Source organism: Felis catus, chromosome B2 (assembly GCF_018350175.1).
Source record: "Felis catus isolate Fca126 chromosome B2, F.catus_Fca126_mat1.0, whole genome shotgun sequence".
Classification (NCBI taxonomy): Eukaryota; Metazoa; Chordata; class Mammalia; order Carnivora; family Felidae; genus Felis; species Felis catus.
The window spans coordinates 36,149,957-36,164,054 of NC_058372.1; the positions used below are offsets into that span (position 1 = coordinate 36,149,957).

Below are 14,098 nucleotides of genomic sequence, written 5' to 3' on the forward strand. Positions count from 1 at the left end.
ATGAGTTCAAGCCCCGCTCGGGCTCTGGGCTGGCAGTGCAGAGCCTGCTTGGGATTCTCTCTCTCCCTCTCTGTTTCTGTCCCTCCCCTGCTCGCGCGCGCTCTCTCTCTCTCCCTCTCAAAAATAAATAAACATAAAAAAAAAAAAAAAAAAAGGATGGAGATCATGCCCTGGCAGTAACTATAGCACAGTGACTATAGCACTATAGTAATTATAACCACTATCCCAAGGCCACACAGAGCCAAAACTATTCTTAGGCAGTAAGTTCTCATTTGCCGGTGTAACAAAAGCAAATTTTCGTTTGCTAATGAAAACATCTAGTCCATTAAGGGGAAGGGAAAAGAGCGGGAGTGCAGATGAAACCGGGCTACAGAAGCAGAGCGAGTGGGAATCCAGTAGACTTTTCTCTTTACTTTGGGATATGTTTGAAATTCTCCATGATACAGCTTGCGTGTTTTTTTAAGTCCGGTCCACAGCTTGCCAGAGAGGCACTGTCCCATCCATTTCAAGCGCCTCCCTGGCTCCCTGCCCCAAGTGGGGCCTCACTCTGCTGCGGGAAGGGGGGAGACATATTTCACTTGCTTCTCTTCTTTTTCCTTGATAGACTCCCCCTTTCCCTTTCCCAATCACCAGGCCACTTCTGTCCTCCCCAGGTTTGGGGCAGGAAAGGTTTTGCTTGCCTGGATCTGTCACATACTATAGTGTGAGTGTCCAGGGGCTCAGCAGGTGTACAAAGCTGCTCTTCCTCTGGTGGGAACCCATTGCCGGGCTTTCTCACCTGTGGTTGTTCCCTGACATGGGTGTGGCACTCTCCAGCTGTCATTTCATCTGCCCTCCTCTCTGGGCATCTGCTAGACCATCGCTTTGAAAAGAATCCCAGTTGGTGCCCAGATGCTCCATGGGAAATCCTCAGCATCTTTAACCCCTGCAAATGCTGACCCATCTGCCATCATGAGACTCAGCTCACCAATAGCTCGCCCCTCCTAACCTCCGACTTCTCAGCCTCCCCATCTGTCCGATGGCCTGGAGGTGAGGGCCAGCTCTCGGCCACCTCCTTTACAAAGGAGGTCCCGCTGGAGTGGTCTTGCACCCCAATTTGGATATGGGCCAGTTGGCACCTGGTAACTTGGGGCCTCAACTGAGACAGAAATTGTGCCACTTAACTTGGTATTACCCTACGATTCCTGAGCAGAAAGTGATTCATGTCATGGGAGAGAGACAGGACGCGCTTACGGAGATCAAAGACGGAAAATGGGACTTCCTGCTCGCGGGCTGGGAAAACTCGGTGAAGGCAGTTCGTGAAGAGTTGGTAAGTGCTTCCATGTGTGTGGATGAGGGAGGCAGAGTAGGGAGGCCCAGCAGGAGGAAGAGCATAGAAAAGGCTCAGAGGTGAGAAATAGAGGAACGCCTGCCTGATTCAGTATGCAGGTCGATGATATGCCATGCTTAGCACCAGCATAGTACAAGGGACGGGGAAAGAGGGGACTCAAGGTGGGAACATCATAGGTGCTCTGGGTATAACCATGGAGGGCCTTGAATGCCAAGTAAAAAGGTGTGGATTTTACTAAGAAATGCCATTGCTCTACCTAGGGTCATCTTAGGGGGGCTCCCTGAAAGCAAAGCCCGGGACACATATTCAGTGATGTGATTATGGAGATAAAACTCTCAGGAGAAACTGGGGAACAGGGTAGGGCAGGGGAAGGGGTCAAGGAAGGGTATGGTCTCTGCCCAGAGTCTGGCTTCAGCCTGATCCCCCAGGAAGCTCTGGAGAATGAATTATAGCACAGATTTAGCCCTGCTTTGAGGCAAGGGGGCTGGCCTTTTGTGCCCCTGAGTCAGTCAGTCATTTGCTGCGGGCTGCCCTTGGTACAGAGGACATAGCTCCTGGAAAAGATGGCTCCCATTGGCCCAGGGCAATTCTCCAAAGAAGGACCGGTTGTGAGTTATTGTCAGTCAATGCTCCCAACAGCTGGGGGATAAGAGCACACGCCAAATGAAGGGGGTTTGCTGGGCCGTCAGCAGGGTGCCTTACAAAGGAGGTTTGTTTGGATTTTTAGCTAGAGAGCAGTGGGGTATCATGGGATAGCTGCATGATGGAATATTAATCATCCAATCTTGTGTGAGATGGATCGGAGGCAGGGGTCGCGAGACCCAGATGAGGGCGTAAACTAAGAAGGTGGGGGGAGAGGAGAGGGACAGAGGGGCAGGGCAGACCACAACAGTTGGCAGTGATTTGCCAAGGAATGGGACGAGACGGAGCTCAGACCTGAAGCGTGGGTGGAGGGCGGCTGCCAGAGGCACAGCCTTGACAAGAAAGGTGATGATCTCTGGGATGTTTGTTGAGTTTGAGGCACCAGTAAACCATTGTATTGGTTTCCTAGGGCCACTGTAACAAATTAACACACACTTGGGTGACTTAGAACCACAGAAACGTTTTCTCCCGCCGTTATGGAGGCTAGAGGTCCAAAATCAAGGTGCGGCAGGGCCATGCTCCCTCCGTAGGCACTAAGGAAGAAACTCCCCCTGCCCCTTCCTAGATTCTGGTGTTGACCAGCAATCCTGGGTGTTCCTTGGCCTGTAGACACATCACTCCAATCTCTGTCTCTTTTGACACATGGCATGCTCCCTGCATCTGTGTCCAAATTTCTCTCTTCGTAAAAACAACATCCCGTCACTGGATTCCGAGCCTATCTCGATCTAGTATTGATTGCATCTGCCAAAGGCATGATTTCCAAATAAGATCGTATTCACAGGTACCCTCATAAATCTTTTTAGGGGACGCAATTCAACCCATGATGACCATCCAGGAGGAAATGCTTATTGAGCATTTGAGAATGTGAGCTTGGCTCTTGAGAAAACATCTCCAGATTAAATAGCTCCGCGGGTGATGCCAGGCTGGGGCCAAGAGGGAGGGAGGGTCTTAGGCACTGTTCTCTTAATCCCCTGCACGGGGCTCCACAGGATGTTCGGAAGGAGGGAGTGAAGGGGAAGGAGGAGAGACTCTGACCAAGCAGGTCCGGCTAAAGATATTCTTAGATGAGAAAACTGGCAGGGGGAGCTGAGGAGAGCTCGAACAGTCTCCCCTGGGGCCCATGGGGTGGCTGTTCAGAGCGAGCATGAGGAGCATAGCACTCCTGAGTTGGGGGGGATCTCAAACGGCTCCCCCAGCCAAAGCCTGGAAATATCCACCATTTGTTACACTTTGTGCCTAGAACATCGTCCCGGCAGACGCTGCTCTAGGCGCTGGGGGTACAGTAGGAAAAACAAGCAGGTAACATTCCTGCCTTCATGGGGCTGACATTCTAGTAGGACTGCATATTAAACTCGTGTTTTAATGAAAACCCACTGCTCAGTTCACTTTCTAGAGCAACAAAGAATCCAGACCAGAGTCCTTAGAGAGGAGGACCCAGATCAAGTCAGCTTTGGTCTGAGTGTGATGTGGGAGGCAGCTATGCTTCAGAAAAGACCCAAGCTGGGAGTCAGAGGCTGGCTAGTAATAGATGAGGAGTCTTGGTCAAGTCATTTTCGCTCTCTAGGCCTCAGTCTCCTCGTTGGAAAGCAACAGGACTGGACTAGGTAATATGTCAAGGGCATTCCAGTTCTGACATTCTCCAGGTCTATGAGTCACTTGACAACTTCTGGTCCAGTGCACCCCTCCTCGTCCTGCTCCAATCTTCCTGGGTCTTTGAATCCATCTCCCAAGCTCTATTCCCCTCCCTGGGACCACTGCAGATGCCTCCAGAGTTAGATGATCCTCTCTCCCAGACACCAAGTTCTCTCCACCCTTTAAGACGTGTAGACTGTTTGGGGCCTCTTGTCCCTCCGGAGAAAGCTCCTGGGTGCGGGCAGTACCTCCAGGAAGAAGGCAACTCCCCCAGATCCTGCCAGCGAGGCCGGTGACCTGTCTCTAGCCCCTGCTTCCCTAGATAAATGAGTGGAATCTGGCCCCACCTTCTTGCTTACCCCTTTCCCCATCTACAAACTGCCCCTCTGGAACTTCTTCAAAGTCTGGCTTAGTCATGTGTCGAAGGATCCTAAAGATAGGAAGAATCCAAGAGGTCATCTTGTCCGAGCCCTTGTTTTACAGTGAGAAGGCCAGAACTCAGAGTGGTTAAGTGACCTGACAGAAGTCACTCAGCCACTTGGCAACAGGCTTGTCTCCAAAGGTCTATAGTGGGCCTGGTCTCAGTTCTGGATTTGGGAGGAGGGGCCTCCCCGGCGTCCAGGAGAACAGAAGGTGTCCATTTCAGGCCAGTCCTGGACATGCTGACCCTTCTCGGAATGATACCTGCTTGTTCCCACGCCAGGGTAAGGGCCTGGGTGAAGGGACCCTCCTCCCAGCCCAGTCTCTATCCCAGACACAGTTAATTCATTCCACCTCTCTTGAGCAGTTCCTGGGCCCCTTCTGAGGTCTATTGTTTTACTCTTCTCCCACTCTTCTCTCTGACAGGGGCTGACCCCTACAGGTTGCGTTTGTCAGGCTCTATGCTACCTGGCGTCTTGCTGGGTTTGGCCAATGGTGAGAGCTTGGAAGGCAATTAGAAGGGAGAGCCCCGCCCCCCACCCCCCACCTCAGTTGGCGTCTTTAGCAGTGCTGTGTCTCCTTCATGGCTCCAGTTCCTGCCTGACAGGCCTCCTGTGGGTAATACCCTCCTTCCCATGTGTCTACAGCCTGAGGGTAGGAGCAGTTTCCAGCTCTCACCCATCTCCGAGTCACCTCACCAGCCCTTGTCCATCTTCTCTGGTCCTCCACCACTTGTATAACCAGTCCCCTGTGTTGAGTTCCTCCTCTTTGAAACATCTAGAGTGGTTTCTGCTGTCCTGTTTGGACTCTAACTGATAGCCCTCTAGAGCCACTGTGCTAGGGGAGAAGAACGGGGCCTTTTCACTCAAAGCTCTATTTCCTCTTTGGGCTCCCCCCTCCCACCATGCTTCACCCATTCAGGCAGTCAGTCGCTTTTCAGTTCACGAACTATTTGTTGAGTCCCTTCCACATACGGGTTTATGGTTCGTGCCAGTCAAGGAGCCCTGGGGCATCTCAGTCAATTCACAGGGGAGCTGTGGGACATTTTACATTTTCTTCTTCTTCTTCTTCTTCTTCTTCTTCTTCTTCTTCTTCTTCTTCTTCTTTAATGTTTATTTATTTATTTTGAGAGAGAGCATGCACCTCTGAGCAGAGGAGGGGCAGAGAGAGAGGCAGAGAGACAGAATCCCAAACAGGCTCCACACCATCAGCACAGAGCTGGATGCAGGGCTCGATCTCACGAACTATGAGGTCATGACCTGAGCCGAAATCAAGAGTCAGACGCTTAACCAACTGAACCACCCAGGTGCCCCATTTGACATTTTCAAACATAACACTAGCAACACCTGTTGTACATCATGCAAGCTACTAGCTTGAGCTGGTTCACATTCACATCAACTATTAGTTTGCCTTACATTCCTTTCAATGATGTCACGAAGATAGATTTTCACTCCATGAGTGAAAGTCAATGTAGAAAAGGAAACCAGGATGAGGGTGGTGTGGTGGTGTCGACTCTGATTCCAAGGTTGGAGAAGTTGTGCAGTGTCCGACAGGTACACACATCCTACGAGCAAATAATTGCAGTTAAGAATAGAATAATATAATTTTTCTTTTAATCTGTGTGCATTATTTTTTTGCAAATGGCTACTAAGTTGTTAGGACATAAATACTTAAGTTGTTTGGTGTAGCTATCAAATTAACAGAAGTGTTAGTATTTTTGATCTAGAGACACCATGAAAAAAAATTAAGACATTAAGGATACTGTAAACCAAGAAACTTTGAGAACCTCTACATCAGAAGACAGGGATAGCCACAGTGTACAAGGTCCCTGCCCCCAAGGATCTCATGGTTTAGAGGTAGAGGCAGACAAATATATTAGTTTTGGATTTTTGTTTTTATTTTAGAGAGAGAGAGAGAGAGTGCAAGTAGAGGAGAGGGACAGAGGGAGAAAAAAAGAGAGGGAGAGAGAGAGAGATTCCCAAGCAGGCTCCATGCCCAGTGCAGAATCCAACATGGGGCTCGTGACCTGAGATCAACCCTGGGATCATGACCTGAGCCAAAATCAAGAGTCAGACACTCAACCAAGGAAACCATCCAGGAACCCCAAGGCAGATGTATTAGTAAAGGCAGTCATCTATTGTGATGTAACAAATTACCACAAACTTAGAAGCTTAAAACAATACACATTTGTTATCTCACAGTTTCTGTGGGCCCAGAGTCCAGGCGTGGCTTGTCTGGGTCCTCTACTCACAGACCCACGAGGCTACATCCAGGCATCAGTTGGGCCGTATCCTCACCAGAGGCTTAAATGGAGAGAGATCTGCTTCCAAGCTCCATCAACCAAATTAATTTCAACATAGAGGTGGGACTCCAGGTAACTTGCTTCTCTGAATCCAGGAGAAAAGTCTCTGACTTCAAGGAGGTCCCCCGTCCTTTTTTATAGGAGCTTTAACATGATTAAGTAAGGCTAACTTAGAATAAATTTTTTATTAACCCCAAATCAATTGATTTGGCACTGTGAAATCCTATAACCCTTGACATAGTCTATTGATGAGAAACAAATCATATGTGACTCAGATATGTGACTCAGTGAGAGGCTATCTTGGGGTGTGTCTGCCATGCAGGAATTAAAGACTTACAATGGTGATGGTTGTTACAAAAGAAAAGGTGCCAGGTGCTGTGGGATGTAGAGCCCAGTCTGAGTAAGGTAGGGACAGCCTCATGAGGCAGTGATGTTTGAGCTGAGACTTGAAGATCAAATAGGAATAAGATAGGCCATATGAGCATAGGAAGAATACTCCAGGAAGATAAAATGACATGTGCAAAGGCCCTGGGGCCAGAGAAAGCTGCGTGAGTTAAAGGAACTTAAAGGCTAGTATGATTGGCACATAGAGAGATGGGAGAAGACTTGGAGCAGAGACATTAATGCTCCCCAACCCCAGTTCCTACTTTCTACACAGCCACCAAGCAGCCAATTGTTGCTGAAGTTAATATAAGCACCCATAAAACCACAGCCACCAAAAATCCCGGACAGCGGTTACCTCTGCAAGGGCTATTACTAGGGAGGAGCACAAGGGTGCCTTTAGAGGTGCTAGAAATGTTCTATCTCTTGCTCTGAGTGGTGGTTACATGAGTGTGTACACTTGTCAAAAGTCATTGATTTGGACTTAAGATTAGGGCACTTGAAGGTATATAAATTACACCCGAGTAAAGTGCCATTATGTGAAAGCAAACAAACACAGACACAGGGTAGGTCCCCAAGCAGGCTGTGATCCTGACGACAACCAGGCACCTCTGAAACCATGCTGTTGCTCCCCAGGGAGGCAGGACCTGAGGTGCTCAAGGGCTCAGTCTGGTCAACACGTGCTCCCCAAGTGCCCGCTCTGCCGCACTCGTGACTGGCCATGAGGAGGCTCGAGGTTGTAGGAGACACTTCCCCTGCCTCTAGGGGCTCACGGTCTGGGAGGGGAGACCAACTCCACCACTGACTGCAATAGACAGTGGAGAGAATTTCTGAGAAGTACTGTAGCAAGGGCCCAGGAAGAAGTGGTTAATTCCATGTGGGGCTCTGAGAAAGCACTTGAAGGAGAGGCATTTAAATGGGTCTCTGTCAGATGGTATCAGAGACTTCTAATAGTTCCCCCAATAGCCTCTTTCCTTTTCTTCTACAGTATATTACAAGATCAGAGGTTTCGCCAGGTACATGATTCAAAATAAATTTCCCAGCCTCCCTTGCAGCTGGCTAAGAGGATATAAATGGAAAAGCAGCGTAAGTACCTCTGGGAGCCTTCCTTTAACACAGTCACACACGCCCTTCATAGGGGCCACTTTTAGGCAACAGGTTTGAGCGATGGAAACCTGAGTAAGACAAAAGGACCCGCAGCGACCACTGACCACTACGTTGAACGCAAACAGGCTCAGGAAGCGACCCACCTCGAAAACCATAGGCCCTAACTGAGCAATGGGCTACTTACAACCAGGCACAGTTACCAAGAAAGGGAAAATTGCGTATGTCCCCATACCCCCTCAATCTGCCATATAGCTGTGGCCCCTCAAAGCAGTCTCTCCTTCTCTGTCCTGCCGGCTGCTCCTTTGGGGTGTATTCGATAAACTTCTCTTTTCTTCTACACCGGGTGAATTCTTCCACCACCCGCACCGCTGCCCCCCACCTGATCAGGTCCCCCCGTACCCTTTGCCCTCTTTGCTACATGGAACACAGAGGTGAAGGCTGGAGCTCTAGCTGTCCTCTTGGATCGTGAGGTTGCCATCCTAGGGATGGCAAACCAGTACACTAGAATGAATCTGGGTCCCTGAGGACTTGATGAAGCAACACTCCATGTGGACTTCTGCATAAAAGAGAAAGAACATCTAACTTTAGGCATTATTATTTGAGGTCTCTCTTATTTGCAGCTGGACCTGATGCTAAGTAGTAAAATGAGTAGGAACGGGAGAGGTAGAAATCGGAGACGGGGCTGGGAAGGGTGAGGGACAAATGTATGCAAGTGCCTGGTTTGCTCTGTGGACGTTGCCACACCCAGGGTGATGCTTGGGTTCAGGGTGAGGGAAGCGAGCACAGGGAGGTGCAGTGGAAGGAACTGGTTAGAACCCATCACAGGGAGCTCACACGTGCCTCCCTGAGTAGTCTGGACGTTATACCCTGATTATGGCTTGAAGGGTGGAGGAGAGACAGAACACAGTGAGAGGCAGAGTCCCTATGAGAGGACCAGGAGGGTGGTGGTGGGGGAGTGGGGGATGGCGAGGAGAAGGGAGGAGGAAGACAGATCCAGGATGGAAGCCCCTGGACCCACATGGTTATGGGGTGGGGGGGGCTGGGTGTGACTCCCGAGCTTCTGGATAAAGGCACTGAAAGGGCGGTGGTGCCCGTTGAGGGTTTAGGGATTGCAGAAGGGTAATCTAATTTGCAGAAGAAGATTATGACAAATTGATAAAGACAAATTGAATTTGAAGTCGCAGCAGGAGAGCCTAGTGGAAGTGTCCAGTACACAAGGGGAACGCCGGCCAGCGTCCTTGGAGAAAGATCAGGATAAGGGATGGGGATGTGTTTGGGAGTCTGCTTGGTGGCAATACAGGAGCTGAAAACAAGAGAATCAAAGAGCTCACACCAGGCGGGGACAGGTGGTGCCAGAATGGAACTCTGCCGGGGAGGGAGTCTCAGAGGGGCTGCCTGCATGTAAAGGGAGGGCAGAGGGAGGAGTGAGCAAAGGAGGAGGAGGAGGAGGGCCCGCCAGAGACGTAGGGGGAGAAGTGACTAAGTTCCGTGTCAGCAAAATGGAGGGAGTGAGAGTTGCAAGAAGGAAGGAGATGGATACAAAGTGTCACTGTCAGTCAAAGGGAGGAGGCCAACCCTGCTCCCAGAAAGGGGTGGGGAGAGGGTGACAAGGAGGACAAGGGGAGGGGGCTGCAGCCTCACCTTCAGAAATACAGACACCCCCTCCTATGCCTGATCCCTCAAGCTTGTTTACCGGTGCTCTCTGCAACTGACCAATGGCAGCTGCCAAGCATGGAAAACAGCTTGATTCTTTAAAAATACAGTGCATTTTAGGGGTATCCGGGTGGCTCGGCTGGTTGGGCATCCGACTGTTGATTTCGGCTCAGGTCATGATTTCAGGGTTCATGGGGTTGGGTTCGTGTGGGACCTGCTTGGGATTCTCCCTCTCTCTCCCTCTCTCTCTGCCCCTCCCCTGCTCGAATGCATGCGTGTGCGCTCTCTCTCTCTCTCTCTCTCTCTCTCTCAAAATAAATAAATAAACTTAAAACAAAGTCCATTTTAAAAATCCTTTGTGGAGCCAGGGGTGCCTGGGAGGCTCAGCTGGTTGGGCGTCCGACCTCGGATCAGGTCATGATCTCATGGTTTGTGAGTTCGAGTCCCGCGTTGGTCTCTGTGCTGACAGCTCCGAGCCTGGAGCCTGCTTCTGCTTCTGTGTTTCCTTCTCTCTCTGCCCCTAACCTACACGCATTCTGTCTCTGTCTCTCTCAAAAATAAATAAACATTAAAAAAATTTTTTTTAATCTTTTGTGGAGCTATTTTTTTTTAATGCAGCTAGTCATACAGTCCCACGTGTCTGACAGAGAAACGTTTCTGTAGTCGCCTCTGCTTATTTCTTACCCTGACAAAAGCTTCTCGGTGACAGGTGTCCCCTTGACAATGTGTGAGCAGGACAGCGCATTTGCAAGTCAGGAGCGTGAGTCCAAGGTGTGCTCGGACGTCCCCAGCAGGCCGGGCCTGGGAACTGACCTGGACGATCACACCACACCATGTGACAGTTGTGCATCTTGTAGATTATCGTTTAACTCAGTGTGTCCCAACCAGGTTGTGGGCTCCTAATGGCCAGGGACAGCGGCTTCCACCACCGCTTTCCCATATCCCTCATTACCCAGCAGCGCACTTGGGACCAACAACACAGCACCCCCAGCCCCCCAGCATATAGAGGTACTCTAGGGACTGCCCCGTTTTCTCCTGACTTGATGCCACGATGCCCCCTTCTGAGAGAATTGGAACGAGCCCTCCAGGGCCTCTGACTACCCACCTGCCCCTCTCCTTCAGTTCTTCAGGCTACTAGAGGAGACCTGGGGAGAGAGTCATGCATTCGATGAGTCAAAAAGAACACCCAGGGGCCATAGCTCAGCTGTAAGGCCACAGCAGCCCCTGTGATCATGAACGCAGTTGCCACTCGCAGCTCCGTAGGTGACTCACGCACACAGGAAACGTTGACAACAATCACGCCAGCCTCTCCTGCCCCAAACCCCAAGACCTGACTCAACAACCCCAGCACCGGCACCTGGAGATTCTCACACCCCAGCCCTGTCTGTTGCTTCTCCTCTAGACCTTACAGATGTAGATGAGATTTTAACACTCCCTCGCTTCTACATAATAATAACCAATATCTATGGCGTGCATATGTGTCCTAAGACCTACGCATGCACGATCTCATTACATCCTTCAACAACCCGGTGAGGATCATGTTCTTACCTGCATCTCATTTTACAGGTGAAATGATAGAACTGGCACTGGTGTTAAAATATTCAAACAGGTACAAGAATGGAGGGTGGAAGAGATGGAACAAGATTAGGAAAGTGTTAATAAATTGCAGAAACTGGGCGTTGAGTACCTAGGAGTTGTTCACTATTACAATTCTCTCTGTGTTTGCTTGAAATTTTCCATAATTAAAAGTAAATTTATAAAAATGAAGAAGCAGAACTGGCACATAGCTATGTGCTCATTAAGTGTTTATTATTATCTCATAAGGATTAAATGACATAATGTACGTAAAGAATGTAGTATGATTCCTGTACTCCATAAGAGGTTGGGTGGTTGTCTTTCACTCCTGCTATTATTATTATCATTGCTGCTGTTGTTGTTGTTGTTACTGCCACCTAGGCCAGGCCCTTCCTTCTGGGCCATCGCCCTGCCCTGTCCCTTTACCAACAGCCTCCTACTCCTGGACCAGCCTCATGCCTGGTCTCCACCTGCCAGCTCCCTCCCGGAAGGCACCGCAGTACCCCGCCACCCGCCCTTCAAATGACCGCCTGGCTGCAAGGTGTGAGCGACTAAGTGCGCCTTGCCTCCCCGTGTCTCCAGGAGCCCCGTGTAGCAGGCGTGGCGGTGGCAGGAACAGCATCTCTCCTCCATCCATTGGGCAAACATTTTTGGAGCCAGACGCCGTGGGGACCTTGGCGCTCGCCAGCTCCGGAAGCTCCGTACTGCCCTGGGGTGCAGCTGAGCCCGGGGCTAACTGGAAGCAGCCTGGAGGACCTTGACCGCTCACAGGTCAGTCCGGTGAGACCGAGGGAGACCCCGGAGGCCGAGGGTGTGCCTGCCCCGCCCCCGACCAGAGGGGAGGCCCCTGCACAGGGAGTAGGGTGGGGGCTCCCCTGTGGGCCCCTCCCAATATCCCAGACGCCCACGGCCCAGGGCGGGCTCCTCAGGCTCTAATTTTAACCCCAAGGAAGGTGCCAATCGTTCATTTTCAAAGCTGTTTCAAAGTGACTCTGATAAGCAAATTGCTGGCAGCCCTGGTGGGTGATTATTTCTGCATTAATCAGGAGGAAATTATGCCAGTTACTGATTAACTAATTACAGCAATCAGATCGGCTGGGAGAACAGGGCAGGAGGAGGAGGCCAAGGTAAACACAACCTGGGAAAGGTGAAGGAGGCAATTTGGGGTGGGGGCAGAGGGCAGAGACAGGAGGTCTCTTCCTGCCGCCTCTTCTTGCCCAAACCCCCCCCCCCCCACTCCAGCTGCGGGCCGCTGAGGCCAGAGCTGGGTGCCCAGCCTGGAGGTGGGAGGCAGGGTCCATCCTCTGGAATCAGTACCTGCTACGACAGGAGAAGTCATTCCGTGTCTGCTGGAGAACACAGGTTCTGGCCTTCAGGAGGCCCCTTTCTGGTGATGGAGGCTGAGGTTTCTGCACCTACCCCGCTCCCACCTGGCTGAGGGAAAGTCAGGACTTGGCCATTAAACACACAGCCTCAGAACAGGAAAACAAGTGACAAAAGAGGATGAGGTGTGGGAGCCAGGGCTTCAGACCCCAGAACCCAGAAGTCACCTGGTCTGCCTGGTAAAAGGTCATCTGCCTCTGCCTACTGGCTCACCTCCCCCACCCAGAAAGGAGAATGAATCCCAGATTTCCCTCCCAGCAATCAGCCACAGAACTCACCATCCACTTTTGGAGGCTCATGGTAGGTCCTTCCAGAATCCTCTGTGCTCATTCCCTGACCTTCCCCCTCCCAAATGCTTCTGCTCATGTTTGTTTGTGCATGTGTGACCAAAGTTAGAGCCTGGTTCAACAGTTTTCTGACTTCCACTTGGCTCAGTACAGAAGGTATCATTGGATGAGGTGGTGGTTGTGGATATTAACAGAAGCCAGAGGACGAGGAGGGGCAGACATTTTCTTCTCTGCATGGCCTCTAACTATGGGGCCATAGTTAGACATATGGGGTAGAAGGTTTGATGATTTCTGACGACACAGGACTCTGGGGAGGAGCTGTGGGGTCCCCAGGGAGGCCACTGCTAGCCTCTGAGTGTGTGTGTGTGTGTGTGTGTGTGTGTGTGTGTGCATGTGTGTGTGTGTATAGTCCAGTTAAGGTCATCTACAGGCTGAATTTACAGGGCTCCCAGGCTTAGGCTAGAAGAATCTTGCTCCTCTGCATGGGAAGCCTGTTTTTGTTCTCTTCCCACAGTTTAGGATGATTTCTCTTCCTGGGGTGGCAGACCCAGGGAATGAGTGCCAAAGGATGGGAGGGAGGGCTGCCCAGCCAGAAGCTGTACAGGCAGGCTGCCAGGGTGGGTATTGACTGACAATGGGGGTGATGGGGTAAGGGTCTCTTCCCCCATTTGGCACCTGTTCTTTTCAGGGTCCTGGAAAACTACATCTGCCAATGTCCCATCTCAACTCCAGAAGGGTGACTCAGGGTCCTGCAGACAGAGAAAGTCCCTTCTTATTAATGAGGAGGGAGGGGCGCCTGGGTGGCTTGGTCGGTTAAGCGTCCGACTTCAGCTCAGGTCACGATCTCACGGTCCGTGAGTTCGAGCCCCGCGTCAGGCTCTGTGCTGACAGCTCAGAGCCTGGAGCCTGTTTCCGATTCTGTGTCTCCCTCTCTCTCTGCCCCTCCCCTGTTCATGCTCTGTCTCTCTCTGTCTGAAAAATAAATAAACGTTAAAAAAAAAATGTTTTTTTAAATGAGGAGGGAACCAGAGCCAGCCGCAAAGACTCTGCCCAGACTGGTGAGCCAGGTGTGGAAAAGCCATAGGAGAACACACTGGGAAGAAAGTATGATCACTTAAGGGACATCAAGCTTCTGCCCCCTTGTTCCTCCAGCTTCCACATCAGGGCTGGTGAGAGGATAGGCTGGGGTGGACTTGACCTGTCCTGGACCTGGCCACAGGGCTGGGCAAAGGATGTGGGCGGTATGATTCCACCTGAGTGGAGGAGGGCTATAGAGAGGAAGGAAGAGACAAAGATCCTAGCCCCAGCCATCTGATAGTCCATAATTACTGCCATTTATTGAGTGTCTACTGTATACTGACCTATATCATGAGCTCTGATTTTCAG

The 14,098-nt window shown here is 50.9% G+C and overlaps 1 long non-coding RNA gene across 2 annotated transcripts; it reads left to right on the forward strand.

The window, feature by feature from the left end:
- The first annotated feature begins 6,236 nt into the window (after positions 1-6,236).
- On the forward strand, positions 6,237-13,572 carry LOC123385353. Of its 2 annotated transcripts, none has more exons than XR_006597726.1 (4): positions 6,237-6,398; positions 7,696-7,793; positions 11,475-11,813; positions 13,401-13,572. It is a non-coding gene; the product is annotated as an uncharacterized LOC123385353 (long non-coding RNA). The 2 variants fall into 2 exon arrangements; XR_006597727.1 differs by having other exon boundaries at positions 11,625-11,813.
- Positions 13,573-14,098: the final 526 nt, after the last annotated feature.